A 15210-nucleotide genomic window follows, 5' to 3' on the forward strand; every position below is an offset into this window, starting at 1 on the left:
GTATATAAAAACCAGAGGAAAGGTCTTTATTTTTTTTGTTTCAAGAGCACTGTTGCAAGCATGGAAAAAGAATTCTAAAGCAACCTTTTTTTAGCTGCTTTGCTTGTAATCATACAGTTTCGGGACTTATCTTTGAGTTTTAACACTTCAGGAAAAGGCTTATGTACACTTCTCCCTCCACATTTGCTGTGATAGGGGATTAACAGAACCGTAAATATTGAAAAACCGTGAATAACTTTTTCATATGTTATTTGCTGTTTTCTATTAAAAACCATCGTGAATATAGTGAAACCGCAAATAACATGGTGGGAGACCTGGCCTGTTCCTGAAGGAGAGGCACAACACGGTGAAGAAAGTGCTGGGAATCAGCGATTTCTCTATGCAAGCTGATGTAATTTGGGGGGAGGAGCCAGCAAGCTAAAAAGCCGTGAATAATCGAAACCGTGAATGCTGAAACCGCAAATATGGAGGGAGAAGTGTACGACCTAATAATAACAACTTAATTTTTGTACGCTGCAATACCATAACAAGTTCTAAGCAGTTCACAATAAGAGACAACTGACCAACCAAGGAAGTACAAATAATAAGCATACAAAAGTAGTTATGAAATAATAGAAGAAAGGATACTCAGAAAAATTATGAAGTGACAAATTTATCAAAAGATAGGTCTGTAACAATTTCCTAAAAGATTGGTAGGAAGAGGCCTTTAAGATTATTTCACTTAACCGTGTATTCATTTTGCCAGCTTGGAATGACAATGTCCTATCTAAAAATCTCTTGTAGTGACAAGATTATGTTGGGAAATGAAAAAAAGATGTGAGCTACGAGTGCATTTAATGGTATGAGCCAACTCGAAATGAGAGAAAAAGATAGGTTGGAGCCAAGCCAGTTAGCGGTGGTGTGGGTTGTTTTTTTTAAAGCTATTTTAGAAGGACAAATGATGACATGCAGGCTGCCAAAAAGCTGAAGTTTCCCGCAAGTACTCTGAAGAATCGGCAGCCACCTGCCAGGCTGCACAAACTGCCCAGGTGCTCTCCCAGCTGCTGTGGTTTTTTTTAGCAGTGTGTTGTAAACAACTTTGTAGTACATGAAAGGTGATATCAAGCCTCACCCCCTTTCTCTTTATTTCACCAATGCCAACCCCAGGAAGATGCTGGACTTGAGGGAGGGGGCTAGAGAAGAAAAAGAAGATGCTGGATCTTGGGAGAGAGGGGGAAAGAAAGGAAATATGGTGGCTGGGGGGGTTGACGCGGGAAGAGAAGAAATAGGGTTACACAGGACAAATACTGGATCATGTGTGGTGAAAGGATGGTTAAGGTAGGGACGCAAAGAGCGATGCTAGAGGTGGGAATAGGGTGATATACTGGCTTGGGATGAGAAAAGGAAGGCTAGGAATCCAAAGATGTGGGGCATGGATTAGGATGACAATGGAAATGCTGGATAAGAGGAGGGGGAGTAGGAAGAGGGAAGATGCTGGACAGAGTGGGAGAGTAAAGGGGATATTCTTACTCGGGGTGGGAATGGAACATTAAGGTAGGAAGACAAAGGAGGGATGCTGGGATAGAACTAAGGGGAGTGACAGAGGGGATATGCTGACTCGGAGGCAGAGAAAGGAAGTCAGACAGAAAAACATACACAACTCCACTTCTCATAACTTGCACTTTCAGCATTTATGTTCAAGTCTTAGGGCTCCTTTTACTAAGGTGCGCTAGCGTTTTTAGCACGCGCTAACCAGACGCTAAACAAAAAATACGCAAGCTCTATGAAGGCGTTAGCGCACCTTAGTAAAAGGAGCCCTTAGTTTAAACTGTTTTAATTTCAGCAGCTCTTCTGTAAACCAAGCTGCTTCTTATAGCTCTGTTTTTATTACACACCTTCGGGGTGTAAATCTTCAATGTTTTTCAGCATGATTTTTTTTTTTGTAATTCTAGCGTGCAATCGTGGAATCAATATCATGGATAGCCTGTGGGAAACATAAAACCCTCTAACTTATTAGAATTCTCAGTTTTCAGCAACGTTTGCGAAAGAGCCCCCTCAGCCTGTCAAACCTATTCTCAGTAAATTTCTTTTTCCACCTTTAATTTTATAAATGTGTGATCAGGTAAATGTGTGATTAGGTGATGACAAAGGAGATACTGAAAAATCTAATCACTTCAGTATACGAGCCCAAAAGCACTTTAGAAAGATATAGGATTTTGTTGAAAATCCATGGTTTTTATTTTTTCAGGGATTTCTGCGAGATTTACTTCATTTTGAGATTTATTTCATTTATGTAATAAGAGTTCCAATATGACGCTAAACTTTTCATAAACAGAATAATTCACGTTAAAGCTTATTCTGGGCTTTTACTCTGTAAATTGAGGAATTATGATGTATTTCCCCAAAGTCCATTTCTCTATTAGGTTCACACTTTATAGATAAAATAGAAAACTGGCTTAACTCCTTGCTTGCAGTTGTCAACAAATACCTGCTCACAGATTTTTTTTTTCCATCTTCTAGTACAGTCATAAGTGGTGTGCAAAATATCTAAAGGATTATGTGCTTTCCCCCTGAAAATTAGTTGTAGCGATGGTAGTTTTTATAAATCTCATTAGGACTGTTTATTAGGGTTCATAGTCAGATGCGCGCAAGACTTAAGCGTGTGGACAAATGGGCCAAGATAAGTGAGCGCAAGACAAATGAACGCAAGACAACTGGGCGCAAGACATTTGAGCGCGAATGGTTAATAGTAAAATGCACAAGCACAACATCTGAGTGCAAGACAACTGGGCGAAGACATCTGAGCGCCAAAAAGTGAGCGCAAGACAACTGGGCGCAAGACATTTGAGCGTGAATGGTTAATAGTAAAAGGCACAAGCACGACATCTGAGCGCAAGACAACTGGGCGAAGACGTCTGAGTGCTGACAAGTGAGCGCAAGACAACGGGGCACAAGACAACTGAGCGCAAGACATTTGAGTGTGAATGATTAATAGTAAAATGCACGAGCACGACATCTGAGCACAAGACAACTGGGCAAAGACGTTTGAGCGCCAACAAGAGCGCAAAACATCTGAGCGCAAGACTTTTGAGCATGAATGGTTAATAGTAAAATGCACGAGCACGATATCTGAGCGCAAGACAATTGGGCGAAGACATCTGAGCGCCAACAAGTGAGCGCAAGACAACTGAGCACGAATGGTTAATAGTAAAATGCACGATCACGACATCTGAGCGCAAGACAATTGGGCGATGATGTCTGAACGCCAAGTGAGCGCAAGACAAGAGGCTAGGTAACTATGGTGATATAAAAATGCATTTGCAAAACACAGTGCTGAATTGTTGTTGCGCTCACTTGTCTTCGCGCATTTGTCCGCGCGCTTTTGTCTTGCGCGCATTTGACTTGCCACCGTTTATTAACTGCGTTAGCTGTAATTCAGCAGTTAGCATTTGCTAAAGTGGTGTGTTAGCTGTTCACACGAAAGGGGCAGAAAATGAGTAGCAACAGCACCTTATAGTTAGAGCAGCAGATAATGAGGAGAATAATCGCAGCTAACTGCATCACATTATCTGCAATTCAGCTAACATGCAGTAATGACAGATTTTCTGCATTAACTGAAAGAGAACCTGCTGTGGACCCTCCCAAAAGAATTGTTATTACTGCTGATGAGGATAAAGTGGAATTGCTTTACAATTATTTCTGTTCAGCTCACAGATGAACATAAGATTTGCCGCTGCTGAGTCAGATCAGTGGTCCATCGTGCCCAGCAATCCGCTCCCGTGGCGGCCCTTAGGTCAAAGACCAGTGCCCTATTTGAGTCTAGCCTTGCCTGCGTACGTTCTGGTTCAGCAGGAACTTGTCTAACTTTGTCTTGAATCCCTGGAGGGTGTTTCCCCCTATAACAGCCTCCAGAAGATTTCTACCACTCTCTGGGTGAAGAAGAACTGCATTACGTTTGTACGGAATCTACCCCCTTTTAACTTTAGAGAGTGCCTTCTCCACCTTGGAGAGGGTGAACAATCTCTCTCTCTCTCTCTCTACTAAGTCAATTTCCTTCAATATCTTGAATGTTTCGATCATGTCCCCTCTCAGTCTCCTCTTTTCAAGGGAGAAGAGGCCCAGTTTCTCTAATCTCTCATTGTACGACAACTCCTCCAGCCCCTTAACCATTTTAGTCGCTCTTCTCTGGACCCTTTCGAGTAGTACCGTGTCCTTTTTCATGAAGGGCTAGGAGTTGGATTTCACAAAGTGTGTGGCACAGGGGTTAGAGCTAGAACCTCACCAACCTGAGGTTGTGGATTCAAATTCCATGCTGCTCCTTGTGACCCTGGGCAAGTCACTTAATCCCCCATTGCCCCAGGTACATTAAATAAGAGTGTGAGCCCACCAAGACAGATAGGGAAAATACTTAAGTACCTGAATGTTAACCACTTAGGCTATAAGTGGTATTAAAATAAATAAATAATAAACAGAAATGGAAATGAGATAGATTTTGAAGGATTTTCATAAGACTGTTCTAATGAAACCACAAGCAGACAACCCCCCCCCCTTTTAAAATTTTTTTTACAAAACCGTGGAAAAGGATTTTAGCGCCGGCTAGCGTTCTGCTCTGCGCTGCTCCGATGGTAATAAAGTTTCTATGAGCATCGGAGCAGCACAGAGCATTCAGCGCGGTGGCAGGCACAAAAAATCCCTTGCGTGGTTTTGTAAAAAAAATGGGGGGGGGGGCCTGATGGGACACCCGAGATAGATCTGAGGATATTTGAGATGTTCTGGTGGCTCCAATGTCTGTCCTTTTCTTTAGAGTTATGCTTGTTTCTGGAGGAATGGAGATGGGCAAATGTGGTTCCTATCCAGAAACCCAAATTTAAAAAAAAAAAAAGAAGAGATACAAACCCTTATGAAAAAAGTACAAGCAAGTACACAAGGAGTAGGGGTGGACCAATGGTATTCCAGAAAAGAACACCACAGGTATAAATCTGTGTCATAAAACCTTTATTAAAACAACTAAACGCACCCACCCAAAAAAAAACCATCCATTGGAGGATATAGATTGTAACAGAAATATAAAGATGAGCTCGATCTAATTTTCTACTGTCCCTTGATACTTAAATTTTGGAGATCTATTTGGGGCCAAATTAATACGATCTTGGAAGTTCCATTATCATTGTCATATGTTTGGAACGTCATTATTGCCCAAGAGTCCGATCAAGGCTAACCAGAAAAAATTACTTCTCATTATGACAGGAGTTGCTATGCAACTTAATACGAAAAATTGGGAATCTTGGGATAACTTAAATTATAGTTTGTGGTGGGAAACCTTATGCCAAATATATAAATTTGAACATATGAATTAGTTACAATTGGGACATCATAGTAAATTTAAGGAGATATGGGGTAGAGAATGACACAGTGACAAAATTCATCACCGTTCCCGTCCCTGCGGATAACCGCAGGAAACCATCTTCATGTCATTCTTTAAAAAGAGAGGGAAGAATCAGAGAATGAATGGCCACAACCACTGACCCGCAAGCTTTGCTTTGAAGAATGCTGGTGTAGAAGGACTGAGGTTGAAATAGACACTAGAAAATGACATGGGATTATTTCCGGGGATGGGAACGGTGATAAATTTTGTCACCGTGTTATTCTCTAATATGGGGTCCATTAACAAATTTTTGTAAGAATTAATTATTAGGTATTATTATTATAAGGTGCCATTGATTCATATTAAGTATTAATATTATTTCCCTTTGATTCATGAAGAGAATGCTGTGCACATCCAGGTGGGGCGGGAGGGAGGGTTAGGGGGGTGTTAAGTACTTATTATACCATTTGATTGTTTGGAGTGCTGTCTATTATATTATTTGCTTGTTAACCTGTTGCACTATTTATTGGATTTCAAAAATGAATAAAGAATTTAAAAACCAAACAAAAAATCTCCCATCCATTGGAGGATATAGATTGTAACAGAAATATACAGACAAACTCGACATAGAACCGCTTGCCTCAGGAGTAACAAAATCTGAGAAATAAAGTACTGTATTGAAGCGAACGCACTATAAAAACTCACAGTGGTGGCGACAAAAGCTGGTTGAAATATATAAAAAGAAAAATACCCACAAAGTAGTAAAAAGTAATCCGTCGTCAAAAGTCGAATGTTAAAACATAGGGAAGTTTTGGTGGCTCCATTGTCTGACCTTTTCAATACTGCTGTAGTGTGGAGTTATGTTTGTCCTGGAGCACTAGAGATGGGCAGATGTGGTTGCGTTCCACAAAAGCATATGTAAAGGAGAGGCTAGGAGGAATGACTAGATTAGAGGATCCAAGGCAGCATGGTTTTACTAGAGGCAGGTCTTGTCAGACGAATCTAATCTTTTTTTTTTTTTTTTTTTGACTGGGTGACCATTAAATTGGATTATAAAGAAGTGGAACATGTATAGAGTGCTAGATTTGACTCTAGCTGCAACGCTAACCAAGATTCTTTAAAAGTTAGATGCCCTTAATAGAATCACGTCTAGTGCCACCTAAGCGGCCTTAGGTGTCTTTAGGTATCCTAACTTTAGGTGCACCCTCGTTATTCCAGAGCTTTCTGGGCTTAAAGGTGTACACACAGGTTGGGTGCCTTCCAGCGCCTAAGTCCAAATTAGGCGCCTGTATACAAAACACGCCCACGATCCACCCCCTAACCATGCCTAACATCTAATTTAGGGCTAGATTCACTAAGCAAATCGATCATGTACCGATCGATTTGTGACCCGATTTCCCTCCAACCCGATTCACTAACTTGTGTCCCGATCATCCTCCAATCCGTGCATGCAAATGAGGGCACGCAACGATTCACAAGCAAAAATCCAGCAACACCGACTGGGCTGGCCGATCACAAACAAGCGACTGCTGAGGGCCAGTCGCTCCGGTCCTTTCCGACTGCCCTGCCTTCTGCCGCCCTGCTTCCCACCTGCTTTCCTGCTCTCTGCCCCGATCTCCTGCAGCCCCGACTCTCCCACCTGTTCCGACTCTCCCACCCTTCCCCGCAATGCAAGCCCATGGTTTTAACCTGGGCGGGTTTAAAGCAGGTTAAAACCACGGGCTCGCAAAAAAGCTAAACACACCTCATCTGTCTCTTGGCCTTGATGCAGAAAAGGCCTTTGATAGGGTAGAATGGCCTTTCTTATTCTGCACCCTGAGAAGATTTGGCTTTTCTGAACCTGCTATTAACATGATTAGAGTACTGTATACTTCACCATCCACTAGAATCCTTATTAACAACCAGCTATCAACTCCTTTTCATCCAAGTCGTGGTACACGTCAGGGGTGCCCCTTGTCACCCCTGCTTTTTAACATCGCACTGGAGCCTCTGCTACTATCCTTCAAACAGAACCCTGCAATCAAGGGAATTAGCTTGGATCAGTTCACTGTCAAATATTCGGCTTATGCAGACGACATTCTGTCGTACACGTCTCCGGACTCCATCTCTCACATCTTGGATGCCATCACTGCATATGCCTGTGTTTCTGGCTACAAACTCAATCAGACCAAATCTGAAATTTTGCCTCTCAACCATCCAGAAGTTAAATATGATCTTCAACACTTCAATTTTGAATGGGCGGATAAGGCACTGAAATACCTGGCAATATACTTTGCTCCAACTATTGAAGAAACACTATCGCTTAATGCCATTAAACTTCAGAACTTGGTTAAAGATTTGTTATCTTGCTGGTCTCCATTGCGCCTCACATGGTGGGGTCGTTTAAGTACCATTAAAATGATGGTGGTGCCTAAGATCATATATTTCTTGTATATGATCCCCATTCTTTTTCCTGTTACTGTTTATAACTCGTTAGAGCGTGCTCCTGTTTCCTTTTTGTGGAACTCTAAACCACCGAGAATAGCGTTGACCAAACTGAAAGCTGGCAAAGAATTTGGGGGTGTCAACTTTCCGGATCTTCGTTCTTATCATGTCGCCTTCCTCCTTCAACAAGTCTCCTATTGGTATATGCAGACGACATCTGTTTATTCACCGATATGGTATAACTGGGAGTTATACTCTTTTAAAATGCAATCTCTTCAGTACCTGCCTTTTCAATATCTACATAAATCTATCTGCCCCATTTATCACAGTGCTAAATCTGCAGTGGCTTTGCTTGAGAAACATTTGGAGCATCCCTGGTCCTCAACCATGCATTCCCCTATCTGGAACAATTCTGCCTTTAAAATTCAAGGAGCCTGTATTCACTGGTCGGATTGGCAAAGTTCTGGAATATGGGCTATTAATGACCTTCGAGATGAAAATACCTGGTTGTCTTTTGCCCAACTACAACAGACTTTTGATATTGCTGATTCCCAGCACTTCCGTTGGATACAGCTGATACACTGTATTTCTTCTACAACACGTGGCTCTCCGCTCACGACTGACCAGCCTAGCCTACTATCGTTGTTCTCTAAACTACATGCTATTAAGGGTTGTGCTTCCAGATGGTACAAACTCTTGCAACTGGAAACTTTCCTTCAGCCGATCGGCACAGAGCAAACTTGGGAATTTGATCTACAATTACCTCCTTTACTTGACACATGGAGAAGCATATGGTCTACATCTTTACGTTCTTCTTGTTCTTCCTCATTAAAGCAAACCATGTACTTTGTGCTTCATAGAGCAATATGGACTCCGCATAAAATTGGCTCACTTCAAAGCCTCTGAACCTGGCCGCTGTTGGTCCTGCTCTAAGGAGCGTGGTACCTTTCTGCACCAGCTCTTCTACTGCTCTCTCATTACTCCATTCTGGCAGTCCATTTGGAAGAAACTCTGTGCTGTCTTTAGTATTAACATAACTCTTACCCCTGCTATAGTACTTTTTGGTACCCATACTCTCATACATGATTTGCATGATGATGATAAGAAGCTCTTCACTCTTATGTTGCAATTGGCTGTAAAATTAGTTCTACAGAACTGGAAGAATTTATCTCTGGTTACTTATACTATGTGGTGGAACATGTTATGTGTCACAGCAAAATATGAGAGAGCTGCTGCCATTAAAAATAAATCTTTGCACTCGTTTGAACGGCAATGGCGGCTTCTTTTAGATGTTTCTCTATCACCTTTTATTTGAATCGTGAACTTCTTACCTGTACTTTGGGGTTATTCCATGCATAATTTGTTTACGACATGTCTCATGATATGACTTGTATTATATTTCTTTTTTGCTACTGTGTTCTGAATTGGACATTGCATTTCTATGTTCTGTGCCTTGTTGTTTACTTGTTCTCCCTTTCACAGAAATACAAATAAAACTTCTTGAACTTAAAAAAAACCAGTTTTTTAAAAATTCTCTGCCGTGCTAGGCCAGCGCATACGCAGACCATCTACAGATAGTCTGCGCATGCATTGGGATCGCTATAGAGCGATCCAGGCAGGCGGTTGGGGGCGTGATTCCAATTGCCCTCATTTGCATGAGGGCAATTCGTGAATCAGCCCCCTGGACATGGATCGGATCTGTACCCTTAGTGAATCTAGCCCTAAGTGTAATTTAGGGATTATGTGGGATATAAATTTTTAAGTAAATAAATTATGAGGTGCTAATTGTCAATTATAGGCACATTGAAGTCTATTAAAACAATTAAGCTAGGCACACCAGCGTGGATACCTAATGTCAGGTGGACTTTATAGAACATCATAACATAAAAACTCGCTTCTATACCACATTTACGTTAAGTATGTGGTTTACAAAAGAGAAAAGTGAATAGATCTAGTAAACAAATATGGTTTTAAAAGTCACCTGAATTGTTGATAAGTGTTAGAAGATATAATTAGATGATTCAAATCCTTGTCCCAAGATGCCACTTGATAAGACAGAAGACATTGATCCAATTCGATCCAATGCATTCACCCTTGCAGCCTTTATGCAGATGAATGTGATTGGAGGCCTGCCCCACACTGACCAGACGGATGCTGAAGAGCGATCCTGACACATCTGCAGACCATCTTTTTTGCCTGTAGCTGGTCTGCGCATGTGCTTGCTCCCCGTGGCATAACTTTTTTTTTCTTTTTACTCCCAAGCCCGTGGGTTTAAAGCGGGGCTGCACTGCGGCGTGTTCTAGAATAGAATAGAACAGAACATGCTGTAATGCAGCCCCGCTTTAAACCTGTGGGTTAAAACCATGGGCACACACTGCAGGGAAGGGCGGCAGAGAGCAGGAGAGTCAGGGGAGGCAGAGAGCAGGTTTATTTCAGGGCTGCAGGGCTGGCAGGACAGTCAGAAAGGACATGAGCGACTGGTCCCCAGCAGTCGCTTCTTTTCAGATCGGCCAGCCCAGTTGGTGTTCCTAATTTTGTTTAGTGAATCGCGTCCTTCCTACTTTGCATGCTGTTTCCCTCTCATTTGCATGGGTGGATGGGATCTGATCGGATGTTAATCGGCCACAAGGTTAGTGAATCGGGTCGGGGAAAAATCGAGTCGCTAAACGATCACAAACACGATCGGTGGGCTTAGTGAATCTATCCCATTGATGATATCTTTTAAATTTACAGCCTTTAACAGATGAAAAGGGAATAGAGCATGTTAATGTCTAAAATGTTTTGAACTAGCAAATGTAAACGAATCCAAAAGATAGTTGGGTATGAGGCCTGCTAACACCTTGAAGCAAATACAACCAAACTGTGATTAGGCAAGCACATGCTACAAATCATGGAGTGGCTTAATGATTAGAGAGAGAGAGAGCTGCCAAGTTACCCAGTTTTGGGTGGGAAATTGAGCCAGTCCTGGATTTCTCACAACCTTATCCTGTTTATTATAGGATCTGATTTCAATTGCTGGTATCAGGGATTACAAATTGAACTTACATCACAGCTTAGTGTGCTAAGGTTACCAGACGTACGGATTTCCCTGGACATGTCCGGGGGTCCAGATGACTTTCAAAATCCGGCACTTTGTCCGAGTTTTGAAAAGCTATCAAATCGCCATCGGGCAGGAGGGTATCTGTGCATGGGCACGTGATGATGTCACACATATGAACATGCGTGTGATGTCATCGTGTAACATCCACGCATGTGTGGATGCCCTCCTGCCCAGTGAGAGCAGGTAGTGGGGGTGGGGTTGGGGCAGAGCTAGGGTGGGATTGGGCAGGCCTGGGGTTGGGTCTAGGGTCTGGATTTTCCAAACAGAAAATCTGGTAACTCTATAGTGTGCAAAGACAGGATTGGTCAAAAGACGCCTTCCTGGAACCATATAACTTGGTAGCTCTGCAACAGTAGCATTGACAGACCTGTTATTTTGGATGGGCCTTCCCAAACTGCTGCCACACACACTTTATCCTGTATCTTGCCTGCTCTCCTTCTGTTCCTAGATCTGGCATTTGCTGCCACCCTTTTCTGCCCACAGCCCAGCAACTCCCCTTCCTACTGTACCTCAGTTTCTGGTTGGCAGCAACAATGTGCATCCACTACTTACGCTGGCCCACAAGAAAGAAAACAAGAAGTGACATTTGTGAGGGTGGGGCATGGCAGAGGGAAGACTGCAGAGCCAGCGCAGGCAGTGGCAATGCCACTGTACCCACCTGCAAGGGTGATGAGTACAACAGGAAGGTGGAGGTTTAGAGAGAGGGAGGAGTTTCCAGGTTGTGGGCCGAGTAGGGCAAATTTTGGATCCAGATGTGGGATAGAGGGAAGAAAGGCAGCCATAACTGATTGTTTTGGGTGGGCCTCTGCAGCAGTGGGCTGAGAAGTAGGCAGGGTCAGCTTAATCACTGGACAAGATGAGGCTCTGGCTCAGGGCATTGGCAAATAAGGGTGCCAAAATACCCAGCTTTGGAGGTTTAGCCTTTTCTTGGTCCCCACCACCCAGTTCCAGTCTTTCTCCTTTTCTTTATCCCCACCCCACAAGTCTAGCACTGCTCCTTCATCTCTTTCACTTCCCTACACCTAGGCAATTGGTGACTTGACTGTTTGGGGAGTCTAAGGTTTGGTGGGATGGGCAAAAAATGCTAACTTGACCCAGTTTTGCCCATCCCATCAGACTTTAGACTCCCCAAACAGTCGAGTCACCAATTGCCTAGGTGTAGGGAAGTGAAAGAGATGAAGGAGCAGTGCTGGACTTGTGGGGTGGGGGGAAGGGGACTTGTGGAGGGGAGGGGAACAGAGAAAAGGCTTAACTTAGAAAAATACCTTAATTTGCCTATACCTTCATTTAGCTCTGTCTGCTTCAATTTTTATTCATGTCATTCCATACAGTCAAGGCCCAGAAAATACTGAGAAATTTGAAAACTAGGATGGGATCAAAATCATACATCAAAGTGGCTTTGTTGAGTGATTTCTTTCCCTTTTCTCCCGCCTATTCAGACTGTCTTATCTAATTGCTCTTTTGGGCCTTGTCACACATATACAAAATATATCTGACTCCTGACTGTTTAACAAACACAGCATCAACCTTTTGTGAGGTCAGGCATGTTTGTACAGCTGTGTATATTCTACAAGCAAGCTATCTGCAGATGGAATAAGGGGTTTTGTTCTATTTAGGATGAGTAGAGGGATGCTGTCGGAATGAAAACAACATCTTTTGACAGCATACTGAAGAAGCAAACACTTGTGAATTTTTTGCTAATAATATTACTAATATGAAGGCCATATCGGAAAGTTAGACAGCAGCTAAACCTGCTCTAATATTAGCAAAGAAATATCCTGAAAATTAAAAGCCTAGACACAGTAAGACCTCATCAACAATCTGCACCGAGGACATTATCACCTTACTTTTTATGGGAACAAGTCACTAATCACGTTTCAAGTTCTATTAAAATTTGATATACCATGCTAGAGCTGAGGCCTTCTATGTGCTTTACATTTAAAATCAAGACTTAGCCAAAATGCATGAGCAGATAAAAGATAATTGAAAAGGTAGAACTCCATTCGTTTAAGAACAATAGGAAGATGGGAAAGAAATATCATGCTAGTGAGAGTATGCCAAAACACAGGGCCCCCAAGCTGAGGTTAAAGCAAATCCTGACAGGGGAAAATTGAATGAGATGGGTTAATTACAAAATGCATCTCTAAATAGAAAAGTTTAAGAACTGCACAAAATTCCAGATATGATGATCTTGACCTGTCAAAAGGTATTGAATTCTATAATGTGAATTCTATAACACTAAAAATATTAGAATGGGTTGACTCATAGCAAACCTGACAGACAGAAGGGACATATAATTGGTTGGATTGTGAAGAGCATAAGGATCTAGATGGTGAATACGTTATCAATGACGGGAAAAATAAAAAGGTAGACCAGAGTGGTGTATCTTGTATACCATGGAGAGTATTTTGAAGGTAATTTGGTGTGCAACCGTTCTGCTTGGAGAAGTTGTGAACATGATCAAATTTATTTGCACTAATCCATGCTCCGGGGTATTTGCTGTCTTATTCCACAATTTTTTCTCAGTCTTGTTATGTGTGTCGTTATTGTTAATTAGCCTCCAGATATTATTGCATTGGTGATACTGTGTGTAGTATTTTAACAATTTTTTTTTCATTTGTATTTTTTTGTACACCGCTGTGATACCATATAGGCCACCCAAAGGTATACCAAGTTTTAATACAGGTTCAGTACTAAGTGGAGGTTCTGTGCACTTCAATTTGGAGAACCTAGCATCAGTTCCTGAGAGAGCTGAAGCATGGCATTTGTTTAAGATTAATAACCCCAAAAGGGAGATGAGTCTCAGTAATGGCAGCATCTAATGGTTAGATTTAGGATCCCTACAATTATAATGCTCTAGAACAGGGGTGTTAAAGTCCCTCCCGGAGGGCGAAATCCAGTCAGGTTTTCAGGATTTCCCTAATAAATATGCATGAGATCTATTAGCATCCAATGGAAGCAGTGCATGCAAATAGATCTCATGCATATTCATGGGGGAAATCCTGAAAACCCGACTGGATTGCAGCCCTCGAGGAGGGACTTTGACACCCCTGCTCTAGAAGGAACCATAATACAGCAGAGTCTCAAATATCTAGCTATTGCTAATCTGAACATCTGAAAAGAGAAGATGGAACTTCTATCTACATGGGTGTAGTCTACAGACCTCCGACTCAATCGCAGCAAATTGATAAGGATCTGATTATGGATATCCAAAAGTCTGGAAGGAAAGAGGAGATTCTGCTGTTGGGAGATTTCAACCTGCTGGATGTGGACTGGAATGTTCTGTCTGCAGAATCGGAAAGAAGTAGGGAGATTTTGGATGCCTTTCAAGAGGCTCTGCTCAGACAAATGGTGACGGAACCCACAAGGGAAAAAGCGATATTGGATCTGGTCCTCACAAATGGAGAGAGTATCTCTAATGTTCGAGTGGCTGCTCACCTGGGAAGTAGCGATCATCAAATGGTTTGGTTTGATATAACGGCTAAAGTGGAGAGCGGCCGCACAATACTTAAAGTCCTAGATTTCAAACGTACAGACTTTAATGCAATGGGAGAGTACCTGAAGAAAGAGCTGTTAGGATGGGAGGACATAAGAGAAGTGGAAAGACAGTGGTCTAAGCTGAAAGGAGCGATAAAAATGGCTACGGACCTTTATGTGAAGAAAATCAATAAAAACAAGAGAAAAAGGAAGCTGATATGGTTCTCCAAACTAGTGGCAGAGAAAATAAAGGTGAAAGAGTTGGCATTCATGAAATATAAAATAACCCAAGAAGAGAAGTGCAGAAAGGACTACATGGTGAAACTGAAAGAAGCCAAGAGAGATGCGTATGGCAAAAGTACAGGCGGAAGAACAAATGGCTAAAAATATAAAAAAGGGAGACAAAATTTTTTTCAGATATATTAGTGAAAGGAGGAAGATGAAAAATGGAATTAATTAACTAAAAGATGCTGGGAACCGATATGTGGAGAATGATGAGGTAAAAGGCAAATGTGCTAAACAAATACTTCTGTTCTGTGTTCACAGAAGAAAATTCTGGAGAAGGACCAAGATTGTCTGGCAAAGTTATACGAGAAAATGGAGTAGATTCTGCGCCGTTCACGGAGGAGAGTGTTTATGAGCAACTTGAAAAACTGAAGGTGGACAAAGCGATGGGACCAGACGAGATCCATCCCATGATACTAAGGGAGCTCAGAGAGGTTCTGGCGAGTCCTATTAAAAACTTATTCAACAAATCTCTGGAGACGGAAGTGATTCCTGGGGATTGGAGAGCGGATGTGGTCCCTATTCATAAAAGTGGTCACAGGGATGAAGCAGGAAACTACAGGCCGGTGAGCCTCACTTC

This window comes from Geotrypetes seraphini, chromosome 2, assembly GCF_902459505.1.
Source record: "Geotrypetes seraphini chromosome 2, aGeoSer1.1, whole genome shotgun sequence".
Classification (NCBI taxonomy): Eukaryota; Metazoa; Chordata; class Amphibia; order Gymnophiona; family Dermophiidae; genus Geotrypetes; species Geotrypetes seraphini.